Here is a 14,770-nt window from a genome sequence, read left to right on the forward strand (position 1 = left end):
CTGTTTTTATGCTTTGGTTTTGAACTCTGTTTTGAAAATGACGGAAAATATATTGGTGTTCATTTTCGGTGGGGCGTAACAAACAGAATACGTAAAAGCCCTGCGTAAGGCTTTTACGAATTCTGTTTACACTACTAGGCCTCTTTTTCCTATATGTGGATGGTGGTGAGTGGCAGCTCTCTTCCTCTCTGCCATGCTGTGGCTCCCTATGGAGTCCACTGGCCTTTTGCACCAGCAAAAAGTAGGCAGACGCCAGGGGGTTGGACTGTAAATGATGCCTGCCAGGCTTACATGGCAGGCAGCATTTACTTTTCTTTGCACGCAAAAGGTGGCATACCCGCTTTTCCACCACTTGTCCCCTGCGCTTGTGCAAATGACCAAAATTCGGAGGCAGTGACCTGTGCACGCCACAGTGCAAGTGTCCAGGTACCCACGGCGGCATTATAACCGGTATCTGGTATTTCCATCAAATTCCTATTCATCAAATGCTTATCCATCTAAAAGCATATTCATTGAATGAATTTCGATGGATAATTTCGATGGATAATTAGGGTTAGGGTTAGATTTAGGGTTTGGGTTAGGGTTAGGGCTAGGGTTAGATTTAGGGTTAGAGTTAGGGGTGGGGTAAGGGTTAGAGTTAGGGTTGGGCTAGGGATAGGGACAGAGTTAGGGTTAGGGTTAGGGTTAGGGTTGGAGTTGGAGTGAGAGTTAGGGTTGGGTTAGATTAAGGGGGGTTTGCATGGGGGTTGAGAGGGTTAGGGGGGGACCACCCCTCCCCCAATATACAATAAACACAAACGTTACAAGGAGCTGGCCAGTGCCAACATTTCAGCGCTGGACAGCTCCATGTAACGTTTTAACATGAAAAATAAATGCATCAAAAAGCTATCTTTTACATTTAAAAGTACATATCCATCGAAACTCGCCCATTCCTATATTCGATGGACAAGTTTTGATGGATATGTACTTTTTATGTAAAAAATGAGCCCCATTGAAGGGACCCAACTGCAGGTACGTGCTAAGGTTGGTGGTGCCCTGCATGCAATTAGCACTTCGTGTGAAATGACCCACACCCTCTCACACACCAGCCTATCAGCAGAACCGGAAGAGGTACATTAGCACATTGTTGTTGCATAAACTGTTACAAATTTGCTTTTAAGCCACCAAGAGCTTGAGTGAACAGCATCTGGTTGAAAAAAGGCCCTTTCCCAACTTACTGCTCTCGGCTACGCCCAAGGCCACTACTTGGTAAATGCTCATTCTCCCAGGTCATCTTGAAGACTAAGGGATGATCTGTCTAAATATGTGTAGCTCCTGAAGCCTTGGCACCTGTCAGGTAGTCATACTATAGGCAAAGGACAAACATGACAAACAACAAGGACACCGGCTTACCAGCAGGGAATAGGTGGCTCCAGTTCCCATGTTTCCGCTTCTGGTTTCTTTTCTGCAAAAAGCATTGGGAGAGGGGTCTTTAAGATATGCAGAATGGGTGCCACAAAGTAATTCTGTGTTGCAGTTGCACTGTATAAAACAATAGATATATACATAAATATAATGGCAACTGTAAGCAAAGGCTTTGTATTCATCCCTTGTTGTGATGAGGTATTGATTCACTCAGTTGAGCAGGAGACATTGAGTACCATCTCTTGACCAATATCATTTACAAATAAATAGTTATCTACAAAGGTATTTTGGCAACATTGTAATTTTGCATAAGTACTTTCAAAAAGTAATTATAGTAATTATTCAAATGTGGCCATCTAAATTGTGGCATAATGCTTAATGTTCCCTTCTGTTCTCTCCAGCCCATCAGCTTTTAACTCAAAGGTTCCATAACTACTACTATTACAATTGATCCAGATATGTGGTTTGAGTTCCTCTTAGTAGGGAGTGGCATATAATAGTCCAGATAACCATAACATTCGCAAATTGCATGTATGATTATTTATGTTTAATATTTTTCTATTTAATAGATTGCCATGAACTATGTATCGACGATTAAGGCCTGGAAATTGCCTGTGTTTGCTTGTCTTCTTACCACCTAGTGCCTGACGAGTTATCTGCCTAGCCAGGCCTCACCCACGTACAAGCAAAAGGAAGGAGGGCTCAGTAGATTAGGACTCGCTCAGTGCAGAAGCATCCCTGCCAGCAGCAGGCTAGAATGGACTTAGCTTGCACCCAAAGAGTTGTGCTTGCCCAGAGCCCTGTGGTTGGGTTCTTGAGTAGATAGAGCAGTCTAATTCAACAAAGCGATGACAGTCAAGAAGCACTATCCTAAGTGCTTACACATAATACTGGTACCTTTTGAAATGAATTCAGGAACATTTTGAGCCCTGTCAAGATGTGCACTATGCCCTGTTTGGCGACACCAGTGTAGATGTTTTACACCAGTGTATAAATTGACTATATCGCAAGGGCACATGGTAGCTAGGAAGCCCATGCACACATCCTTTGACACTTGTATACTCCCAGTACATACCCTTTGGAAGGGGCTAGTCATTTTGCACTTCAGGGATAAAGATTACATCCCTATGGTAGGAGAAAGTGTGAGTGCTAGTAAACCATAGTACTATATGAACCAGGCAGCCTGTTGTCAGAGTGAAAAGGAGGAATTCAGTATGGTATTACATAAAGTGGGTGTGGGCTAAGGATGCAGATTGACAAGGGGGGTTGAGATCTTCCTAATTAAAGTTCTAAGCGTTATACTTGGTAGAAGCCTACGTGTGTGGTTATGGCAGCTGCTTTCAGAGAAACAATCTTTGATGTATTTTGAGGATCAACAATCCCATCCTGCACTCTTTGAGATAGGTGTGGTATCAAGAGATGACACAGACAACAGATTTCAATTTTCAAAGAATGTTTTATACCAAATATCAGGATGGGGTAAGGCCTAACTTGTTCTATAACTAAGGTAGGTATTTCTACTGCCTAAATAAAACTAAGGGAGGTCTGTGTCTGTCAATCCAAATCAAAAAGTCTGTCTGTGTCAAAAACATATGCTTATCCTCACATCTAGAGAAAACGTAGTATGGGGTTTTAGTCAATGGACTAGTGTTCAAAAGCCAAGTCTCAGCTGGTCTTACCTCATAGTTCTTTCTTGGGTTTGCTATCCCAAGATCAACACAGCTGATGGATGCTTTTCTCTACAATGTTCCGTCAAATCTAGAGGCGCCCTTACCCAAGTTCAATACAGTATAGTTCATATAAAAAGGAAGTCTCGAGATTCCCTTCCCCAAGACAGCATTTCTCAGTTCTTTCAACTCCCAGGGTTCCCTTCCCCCAAGATTTCACTGCAGCACTTATATTGCTTTAATTCCCTCAATGTTCAGTACTAGAAAAACAATAGTTCTACTTGACCCACCTTCTGATTTGCTTTACCAATTGTTTCACAGTTCTTCAGGAGTAATTTCCAATGTTCTTTGATTGTCATCATTTAGAGCTCTCTGGCCTAGGCGCAGTTGTCAGACCACACAGTCCACCCATCACAGGTCGCACAACCATGAGTTCCCTTAACCTTATTTGGCCCCTTCTCAGGCTTTTCTGCCTCATGCTTCTCACTTCGCACACATGTATGTACTTTGCTATTGTAACACTCTTCTGTTAATGTAACACTCTTCTCCACCAGTCTTTTGTTATACCATGACTTATGGGTCTTTCTCACAGTGTTTGTTCTCTCCTCAGTGTTTGTTAGAATACTTAAATGAATTGTTCAATATTCTGTATGCTTTTCTTTTTGCCCACTGTGCTGCTTACATACAGTCTGATATTCAATAAGTCTGTTTGACTTCAAATGTTCGGTCGACGTTTAATATGCCGTGATCTTATTCGAATAGTATTTGCTAGCTTCAAATGTTCAGTCAGTATTCAATACACTGTGATCTTATTCAAATAGCACTTGTTTTTCTTCTTTTTTAGACCTTTTTATTGGCATTTCAACAATACAACCAAACAGCAGACTGCTCAGCGTGGCAAGAGAAAGACTGTCACACATACATATTAAAGCATCTCTGCCCATCTGTTCTAATGGTCAGTTCACTGCAAGTCCTCTTTGCTTGCCACAGTGCTTTTTTCAGTGACAGTCCCCCTCCTATGAGCTGCTACGCACTCTGCCTTACTGCACCCCGAAATCCCAACAAATAAACTATGAACTGTGCACGCTTCCCCCGCTTCACACCGCCTACGCTCTATATCCCTTCCCCCACCTGCTTTTCGCCCCTGCTCCGTCCTCTTTTCTTGCTTTGCATGCTTGGTCTCCTGCAACCTAAGCTTCCACACCCTCACTCCAGCCTTGGCTGACTTCTGCAATCACTCTTTCGCCACTCAAACCTTCCCTTACCCCCTGAAGCACTCTCTGGTGCACCCTCTTCTCAAGAAACCCTCAGCCGACCCCTCCTGCCAAGCTAACTATCGCCCGATCTCCATCACTCCTTTCCTGGGCAAACTCTTGGGATAGCTGGCCATCTCCCAGCTTAATCTTCACAATGAATCTGTTGGTTGTCTCCATGACCATCGGTCTGGCTTCAGAGCAGCCAGAAGCATGGAAAGTGCTCTCCTGAACATCCGTGAAGACCTGCTCTCTAACGTAGATGCTAATCACCCCTCGGTCTCATCCTACTCAATATCTCTTCTGCTTTTGATACGGTCAACCATGCCATCCTGCTCAACCTGCTCTGTGATAACTGGGGTATCACTGATCAGGCCCTGGCCTGGCTGACCTCTTTCCTTCGTCTCCTTTATCTCACTCTCTACCTGTGGTGTTCCTCAGGGGTCTAATCTTTCTCCCTGGCTGTTCAACCAACACCTGGCACCTCTTGCCCACCGCATTGCTGCTCTCTGCTCCAACTTTCAGTGCTATACGGATGACACTCAGATCGTTTTCAGGCTCCCCTCTGCCGCCTCTTCTCCCTCTCTCATCTCAGATTGTCTGTCTGTAATCCAGGAGTGGTGTGCCATCAATTATCTCTGCCTTAATGCCAGTAAAACGGAGATCCTCCTCATCGGCACACCTGCACCTTCCTTTCCTGTCACTCTCTGGCCGGCATCCCTTGGCCCTCTTCCTGCTCCCACCTGTGAGGTTAAGACCCTCGGGGTCATCTTCAACTCCACACTCTCCTTCTCTCCTCACATCTCTGTGACGTCTCTAAGAAGTCAAACTACCAACTGCACCTCCTCAGAGGTATTCTTCCTTTCCTCACCTTCCCCAGAAGCTCACTGTCTCCAGAGCTCTGGTCCTCTCCAGGCTGGACTACTGCAACAGCCTCTTTCTACATCTGCCTGCCTCTACCCTCCGCCCTCTACAACTCATCCAGAACAGGACTGCGAGACTTGTCCTTGGCCGCAAGCCCAGGGATCGTATCTCTCCAGCCCTGAAAACTCTCCATTGGCTCCCAATGATTCCCAATGGATCAAGTTGAAGACCCTCTGCATTGTCCACAAGGCCTTCTGAGGCCTGGGACCTCAATATCACCAACTCTTTCTTCAGAAATATCTTCCTAATCGAGCTCTTCGTTCCTCCACCTCCCTCAGGGTCAGTGGCTTCTCCAAGCAATGCGTTGGGGGCAGATCACTTTCTTCGGCTGGCGCCTCCATTTCGAACAGCCTCCCTGCCTCTCTGAAACTTGAGCAGAACCATCACCGGTTCGGGAAGCACCTCAAGACCTACTTCTTTACTTCTGCATTTTCTCTCATCCTCTCCCCTGCCTATCTCCTGCCTGACACTGCACTGGTCACCTGGCTACTCTCAGAATTCGGGCCCAGGTCCCTGCCCGACAAGTTGCGCACCCGCACTGCCTTCTGTCAACCCTTGCACTTGGGTCTGTATATGCAACCCTACAGTCTCCTTACCTACACTTATTGGACACCTGCTGTCTGCACTTTAACTCTTGCACTTGCCACCTGCTGGCCACACCACTTGTTTTTGATCCCTTGTATGGCATTCTCCCATCCTCCACTTCCCCTGGAACTCTTTCCCCTCGCCTCTCATCTCCACTTGCACGATCTCAGTGTTACTAGCATAGTAAGATTGTTGTCTTTGTCCTCCCTGTTTCCCCTTCCATGCCTTGTCGCACCTTGAAACACTTGTGTATAGGCATGTTATACATGCCATATCATATCATGGTGGCAGGTCATCCGAATGTGCAAATATCCTTTGGACCAGTGCATTCCACGCAGCAATGTCATCACTGACTTCATTCTATCCCCTTCACGCCACCTTATACCATACCACAGTCTCTGCCTCGCCCATTTTTTCAGATCGCCCCACCATGCTTCCACCCGGGCCCCTCTGCTGATTTCCATGCCATGGCAATTCAACGTTTAGCCAAGACATAAATTAGTTCTTTCAATTTAGCTATAGGCGTCTCAGTGCACCTATGCTTAAACAGTCCTAGTAAGCTCACTTCCGGTGGCTACTCATGCATATTTATCCCTGCTGTCTGGACCTCGGCTGCTATGCCCTGCCAGAATTTAACAACACCGTGCACGACCAGAACACGTGCACTATATCTGCCTTATCATTCCGACACCTCAGGCATTTCTGCTCCCCTGCTACCGGGAATAGTGAAATGGCTTGTGGTGTCATATATGCCCTGTGGGTGACCTGCAACTGCGTTAGCTTGAATCTGGCATTTCAACACTATCCTTGTGTACAACAATACTATAGCCCATTCCCTGCCTGTAAAGGCACACCCAACATCCTTGTCCCACTTGGCCCTCGCGCGGAGCTCTGGTTTACTCAATGTGTCCAACATTAATTCATAGAGCCTGGAAATGACGTTGCCGCCCTCCGCCAAGTCTTATATCGTATCCAGCTTGGCATCTCCAGTAATTCCTGCCCTCGCTGCCAACCACCTACTCACCACCAACCCGATCACCCTGTGATATGGTAGGAACTGCCCTCCCAGAATACCATACTGCTCTGTTAGGGCAGGTAAGCTTTGCAGTACACCGTCAAGGATCAAATCTCCCAATGTAATTATCCAGTGTGGTTCCCAGTGTTGTCTAATAGTGTGGACCTCTCCTCGTGTCCTGCCACAGATTGCTGCTAAGGGTATATTTTCAGTGTACAGGTCCCATCGTCCCACCAGCATCCACATTCCATCCACATCCCATCCCCGAACCAGGCATCTCTCTGAGCCCTTCCGCCTCCGCCCAAAGTGCTTCCTTTAAATAATAAGGTTTGACCCAGTCGCGCAGCAGCCTTGCATCTAATGACTCTTCATCCGCCAGCCAATCCATAATGAACTGCAGCTGCCCAGCTAGATAGTATGCCTAAAAGTGCAGTACCCTGATCCCCCCATCTTTATAGTCCCTGTGCAGCACATCTAGCGTGATTCTGCACCTTTTGCCACCCCAGACAAACCCTCACACTGTAGATTCCAGTTTGCGAAATAACTCTCTCGTAGGGAACGTTTACAAAGTGATGCAATAGGTGTGGTAACACCACCATTTTAAACAGCGCCACCCGGCCCATTACGGACAGAGGGAGTTTCTGCCAGAATGCCAGTGATTTCTCAACTCCATGAAGCGCCTTCAAAGTGTGCTTTATGTTCCTTCCTTCGTTCATGATATATGTTCCAACCAGGTACCTGAAGGTGTCCACTGTCCATCGCAGCCCCAAATTCGGCAAGCGCCTAGGCTCTAACCCGGCGAGGTCTGCCAGTGGAAACAAATTCGATTCTTCATTGCTAATAGCGATTCCTGATAGCCTTGCAAAGTTATCCATCACAGCCAGTATACGCGGCCGGTTCTCCCCAGGGTTCTGCACATACAGCAGCATATCATCCGCATATAGCAAGACCACATGCATGTCACCTCCTACCAGAATGTTTGCCTCCCTAAAGTCCTTCCTAAAATAGACCGCCCGCGGCTCAAGTGCTAGAATGAACAGCATAGAGGAAAGTGGGCACCCCTGTTTGGTGCCCTTCCCCAGCTCCCATAATTTCGCGACATGCCTCCCTGTCCTTACTCTGGCTAATAGCTGGGTATATAGCAGCTGCACCCACTGCACGAAGCGCAGACCCACACCGAAGCGCTGCAGTGTTGCATGCAACCAATCCCATCTAACAGAATCAAACGCTTTTATTGCGTTTAGGGAGGCAACCGCAGACTCTGCATCTTCACCCTTCATTCGTTCTATAACATGGTGCAACCGTCGCAGGTTCCAAGATGTACTCCTGCCAGGGACATAGCCCACTTGATCTGGGTGGACCAGTGTACCAATCACTCCCGTCAGTCTGGCTGCCAGTAGTGTGGCCAGTATTTTACAGTCCTGATTGATCATTCAGAGTGGCCTGTACGACCCACATTCCAATGGTGGTTTCCCAGGCTTCAATATAGGTACTATTACTGACTACCGTAGGCTCGCTGGCAGTAAACCCCCCCCTCAAAGGCCTCCTCCATCATTTGCAGGAGGTGCAGCGCAAGTTCTGCTGCATATTCCCTATACAATTCCGCCAGGAACCCATCCCTCCCGATGTTTTGCCCATGGGTAGTGCACGTATGGTCTCCTGCAGTTCCTCTTCCGTGAGCAGTACGTCTAACATTTCCGCCTGCTCCTGTTCCAAACGGGGCAGCTCTATCTCCCCCCACACTACCTTGATATCCTCAGCCCTTTCCTCCCCATCAGCCTCAAACAGGGTCTGGTAGAACCTTCTGAATACCGAATTAATCTCCCCTTGGGCCCACCATTCCTTGCCATACTCGTCTCTTGTGGCGTTGATCATGTCCCTGCTCTCCTCTGCCCTACATAACCAGGTCAGCAGTTTCCCGGGTTTATCTCCACCTTTGTAGAGTCACTCCACGTATTTGATTTGCCATAGTCATGCTTACCCAGCCTCTCCCAGGCAGCTATGCCCTCCTGCCGCAGTTCTATGTGTCTCCTCCCTCCCCTCTGTTGCCCTTCTCCCTCTGTCCATGCTTCCATCGGCTCCTCTGCTTTGGATTTGGTGCTCAGTAGGTCCTTGCGTATTCCACCCACCTTCCCGATTGCCTCCCCCGTGATCACCATTTTGAACAATTCCCACAATGTGTGCGTGCTACCCACAATGCCTGCATTGATCTTAAATTATTCCTCCATCTTCCCTCCCAGATGTTCCCTAAAGTGCTCGTAAAGCAATGCCTTTGCTCTTAGTCGCTATATCGGAATGTTGGCTCTGTTTACTGTTCTCTGCCACGTCACAAGCAGTGGTGCATGGTCCGAGAGGATCATAGCTTTGTATTCCGCTGTCACAAATGTACCTAGCATTTCAGGGCTGGTAAGCTTATAGTCGATGTGCGTGTGTGGGTTTGAGTAGTAAGAATACCCTCTCCTATCTCTGTGCAGCTGTCTCCACACCCCCAGCAACCTCAGCTTCTGCATAAGGTCTCCCAGCACTTTAGCCGATGGTGCCCTCCTCCTGCACCCCTTGTCTGGCCTATCTAGCGTTGGGTCGAGGGTGCAGTTGAAGCCCCCCTTCACAGCCATAAAGGCCGTCTGTATGGTGCTAAGTGGGGGCCCAGTGACTTGAAGAAGGTGGTGGCCTCATGGTTGGGCGCATATGTATTGATTAGGCAAATTTCTCTCTGTTCCAGAAGCCCATCCACAACCGTCAACCGGCCCTCATTGTCGCACTTGCAGTCCTATAGCTTAAAGGGCACTGTGTGGGCTACCCAGACAAGGGTTCCCCTAGCATATGCTGAGTATGTCGAGCCCCGTACCACTCCCCCCCCCACTTCTTCCCAATCATGGAATGCCTGGCAGCAGTTAAGTGTGTCCCCTGCAAGAGTGCAACACGCACCCCTTTGTTCACCAAGTATGAATGCACCCTGTTCCTCTTGATGTAGCTATTATGCCCCCTCGCGTCCCAGGAAACAATCTTGATACTACTCATTCTCCCACTTTGGCGTCTTTCCGCAGGGGCGTCCCACTCGCCCTTCTTTCTCCATCTTACCCTCCCTCCCCTCAGCAGGGCTTTGGTCCCGTCTTCCTCCCACAGCATGGCCAATCGTGCTTCTACCTCCCTCCCCTCCGCTGATCACCCCCAGGTGGGGTGGCCTAGTGTGATATTCATCTCAACATGAAACTCCCCCCGACTCCCCAACATGTCGAACAAGTGCCCAACGGTTCAGTCTGTTCATCTCAGCTGCTTCTCGCACTAACCATGTCACACACCCCGCTCACCAATTTTGCACGCAGCAGCTGAGTGCTTCCATGCTCCACCCAAACGGGGACTCCCAGGGTCAGCAGGGTGTGCGTAGCTCCTAATACTACCTCCTTGCTCCACAACCCGACAGTCCACAAGTTGTTGCTTCCCCAGTTCCTTACAGCCAGCAGCTGCCTCCTTCCCGCTACTTGTCAGTCTCACATGCTTCTGCCTCGTATGCTCTTCAGATTGGGTCCATTGTCTTCTTTGGCCTCCCTCAAGAGGCAGCCTCTTGTCTCCAATGGAGCGGTGGCACTCCGATCGAGTCCATCAGTGCCTTACTAGTGTTGTCAAAAAAGTGTGAGGTGCCATTGTGGAGTACTTTTAACTTGGCCGTGAATATCAGCATATACATCAGGCTTGCCTGTCGCAGCAGTTCTTTAGTGGGACCAAAGGCTGCTCTCTGTGTCTGTACTTTCAAAGTATAATCTGGGTACACCGGTATCTTAGCCAAGCCCCTCTCGATTAGTCCTCCTTGCCTTCAGAATGCCAGAAACGCCTCCCTATCTCTGTAGTTCAGAAGCTTTGCAATCAAGGGTCTCAGTGGCGCACCCAGGGGGGGGGGGCTCCTGGCAGAGGAGCAATGGGCCTGTTCCACCGTGAAACCCTGCAACAGGTTACCCGCTCCGACTTCTTGTAGCAACATGTTCTCCACGTATACTGTGGGGTCTCTTCCCTCCATCCCTTCAGGTAGGCCCAGTATTCGTATGTTGTTGCACCGGGCTCTCCCCTCCGTGTCTTCAGCTCTGCTCTCCAATGCATCCACCTTCAACTTTAGTTCTCGGACCATCGCCTGGGCTGCCACTATGCCCTGCTTATTTCCAACCACCTGTGCCACCAGAGACTGCACTCTCTCCGCCAGTCCCGTAACGTCCTGTCTCAGCAGTCTTACATCAATTCTGACTTCATCAATCCCCCTCTCCAGAGTCGTTTGGAGTGTGGCTATAGCCTTCAGGATTTGGTTTTTATCCATGTCCCTTCCGGCTGCAGCAGCGTACTTTCATGCTGAGACACGCTGCCTCCTTCCCCTTTGAGGGCAAATGCCTCCATCCTGGTCTTGGACTTGCCCTTGTGCTGCTTATCTGGCATATGCACAGCCTGCTCACTTCGTGCGACCATCTGGGTAACTATAAATGATTCCTCTGTGGGTGCTGGCAGCCCAGGATGGGTGTTGGGCCCGTTGTTCAGTCTTGCTCTGCGTATGAAGGTGCCAAGAGGGGTGTCCACTGCCAATGCATTCTTGCCCTGCAGTCTCTTCCCTCCACTCATGCCCCGATTGTATCCCACACAGTGTCAGCATTGGGGATGTCTGCACTATCCAAGCTCAAGCGTTCTGCTGTCGTCTCGGGGTGGCTGCGTTCCATCCCTCTGTTTCTTTACCTCTCCCTATGGCTTCCTCTTCAGGTTGCAGGGTCTTCACAGTGCAGTCTCTGTCTCCTGTTGCCGTGCCTCTCCATTCACTCCTTCACCCCCAGATCTCCAGCAATGTCTGCAGTGACAACCCTCTGTTTGCTGTTCCTGCTGTTGGGTGGGCACCCGCTCTATCTGTCCAGGTCAATCTAAGGTGTGCTGGGTGGGGGGGAACGTCTACTGCCCAGGGTTCTGCACCTCCCTGTGTATGCTTAAGCAGCATCTCTGGTCCGCTCTGGGGGCTGCAGACCAGCAGACGCCCCCGTTCCTCAAGCGCTCACAGCTCTCAGGTCTCCCCTCCGGGGATCCTGCTTCAATTGGTGCACTGCCTCTTCCCTCAGTGCAGCACCATCACTGTTTCCTTGAGGCAGGTACACCTATGGCAAATGCCCCTAGCGTGGTTGGCACTCACCTCTGCCAGAGTCTGTACTTCACAGTCGGTGTGCTCAGTGTCCTCTCCCTGTATGCACATTGCAGATCAGCTATGCAGGTTGGATGCTCCCTGCTCCCTCCCGATGCTGTGCATTGGCAGTGCTCGCAGAGTTGTTCCTCTCCTCCTTCGACGCAGCTCCAGGGCAGACGCAGCAGCTAGACTTCCAATGCTGCGCTCTGCCTTTGCCTTCTCTGCCTCGGCAGAAGTCTTGTTGGCCTGCATCCCATCATGGGCTAGGCCTCTCGGGCTACTAGCAATCAGGCACTCCTCGTCATGGAGCTAGGAGACCCGAGCTCTGCTGCCTCTCCCTCTGACTTCGAATAACTCCAGCGTCGCTGGTCCCTGCCTCCAGCCCGTCGGCACCAGCTGCCACTGCAGGGTGCATCCACTTTGCATGTCCAGTGTTCCGCATTCACCGGCAGAAGTAGGGCTTCCACCTGGGCACCACCCTAGCTCCCAGTCACTACTCTGCAACACACTGCCTTCGTTCAGGGCTGCGCTGGGGCTTATCGGGCGGCCGACACCATCTTGGCGGTTGGACTCTTCGGGCTGTATTCCAGGCGATCCTGTCCCCATTTCTGGGCAGCAGCTGCCTCAGTTCGTTCGGGCCACATCCCGGTGCCTGTGTGCGATAATTTATTGCAAAAATATTCACTTTCTTCCCCTGTAGAAGCTTATCAATCTCGGATCCGGCGGGAGCAACAGAGACTTGCTGCTCACTCCATGGCTGCTAACCATGCCCCCATTCAAATAGCACTTGTTAACATCACTTAGGTATTCAATATACTCAATTAGTGGTTTTAACTCAGTTCGGTATTCTATATACTCAATTAGTGGTTTCAATATGTTTCACCTTCACTTGGACCCTCACTTGCCTGCGGTCCCGGGAGCGCTCCAGTCTCTCTGTGTCCTCTGACACTCACCGTCGCTTTGCATTTCCCCAGTGGCTGCTCCTGTTGCTCTCGCTCACCCTCTGCATAGTGGGGCAGCAGACTGTCATGTTTGTCCGGCATGTCCCGACTGCACTTTTCAACCTCCGGCTTCACAACAGACACTGACCGCTTTTGCAGGGCCTCCAGGTCGGTCGGGGTCTTTTTTTTATTTTTTATTTTCTCTCTCTCTCTCTCTCTCTCTCCCCAATACGGCGTCTCGACTCCTTGTTCTCCTTCGCCTTTGCCTTTGCCTTTGCCCTATCCTGTTGCATGTTTGGGCCTTCCCCTTTTAACACCTGAGCCCTATTAGGGGGCCTAGGGTGTGAGTTGTTAGCTTGTCTTGCCTGACCACACTTAATCCAATCAATGGGACATGCCTGACCTTCAGAATTGGATGTCTTTATACTCCTCTTCTGCGTTCAGTACCATAGAGTGGTGTTTGGCATAGGGAGTGTGTATTACTCCTAGTTGCTTCTTCCCCATCAGTACTTGGTGGGTATTTATAGGGTAATATAGGGCCTGAATGAAAATAGCCCATGACGTTTGAGGGAAGGGAGGGTAAATCAGTGTTAGGAAAAGGGGCATACCATGTCTCCCCCATGGCCATCCCACTCCCAGTCCCAGTCCCCACAGACCCTCCAACCAGGTGATCGTCCTTTGCTTGTGCACCCACAGGGCCAGGATCGAAAAGGGATGGCCTTTCCCTGGCCACCTCCACAGAGGATCCATGGGGAGTTAGGGGGAGAATACCCTCAGGTTTCCCATAACTCCTATTGACCCTTTTGCACGCCAAATAGTTAAACCAAACCAAGAGATTGCACAAGTTACCTGCTCTCGCCTCTCCTGCCTTTTCAACTTCTCCCTGCAAGCTGGCATCTTCCCAGCCTGCTAGAAAGACACTTCTGCTGATCATAACAATCTCTCTTTTGCCAAACCGTCTCCCCTCTGCCTCACCGCTCTAAAAGCCTTGAGCATTTTGCCTTCAACCACATCATCAACTACCGGGAGGCCAATACTCTGTGAAACTACCTCCAATCTGGGTTCCACAGCTACCCCACTGACAGAGCTATCACTCATATCTCAAACGGTTTCACTACTGCTAACCACTCTGACCTCTCCCCTCTCCTCATTCTGCTAGATCTCTCTGCCACATCCAAATCTATGGATCATCCCTCCCACCTCCAAACAATGGCATGCTTTATCTTCAATGACACTGTGCGCAAATGGATGGACACATATCTCTCTGATCTCTCCTCCTCCATCGCCATCTTCTAGAACTCTAACACCTCCTCCCCCACTCAATCCAGAGGGGTGCCCTATGTCCGCTCCTCTTTTATTTGCATGGCTCTTCTCTGGGAATACTCATCTCCTCCTTTGGTTTCTCATCTCACCTCTTTGCCAATGATACCCCAATCTACTTCTCCTTTCTCCCCTAAACCCCTGACAACACAGCATGTGCTGTCTGACACAGGATGACACTACATTGTTTGATACTAAACTCATCAAAAACTGAAGTTATATTTGATTTATTTTGTGTTTGTATTTATTTGAAGATCAGGGATGTCCACTGCAAGCAGAAATGACTTACAATAACACATTTACAGATGGTGGAGGGAATCCTCTGAATGGTACCTTTACAATTGCAAAAACATGACAACAAGTGGTGAACCAGTTCATGAGGGTGTGAACAAAGTCGGTCATGAACCAGGAGCAAAATAAAACAAACAAAAAAATATAAGAAACAGGTTACTTTTGTGATGAATCCTAGGGAGTCTTCACAAAGACCCTACCTAAAGTCTCCTCCCAGATGGCTA

The 14,770-nt window shown here is 49.2% G+C and overlaps 1 long non-coding RNA gene across 1 annotated transcript in view; it reads right to left on the minus strand.

Moving 5' to 3' along the window:
- Window positions 1-14,770, minus strand: part of LOC138569003 (uncharacterized) — a 356,830-nt gene that overhangs the window by 273,951 nt on the left and 68,109 nt on the right. The window contains exon 2 of the long non-coding RNA XR_011303049.1: window positions 1,393-1,444. This is a non-coding gene — a long non-coding RNA (uncharacterized lncRNA). The remainder of the gene's footprint in view (window positions 1-1,392; window positions 1,445-14,770) is intronic.

Source organism: Ambystoma mexicanum, chromosome 2q, assembly GCF_040938575.1.
Source record: "Ambystoma mexicanum isolate Mex_15411 chromosome 2q, UKY_AmexF1_1, whole genome shotgun sequence".
NCBI lineage: Eukaryota > Metazoa > Chordata > Amphibia > Caudata > Ambystomatidae > Ambystoma > Ambystoma mexicanum.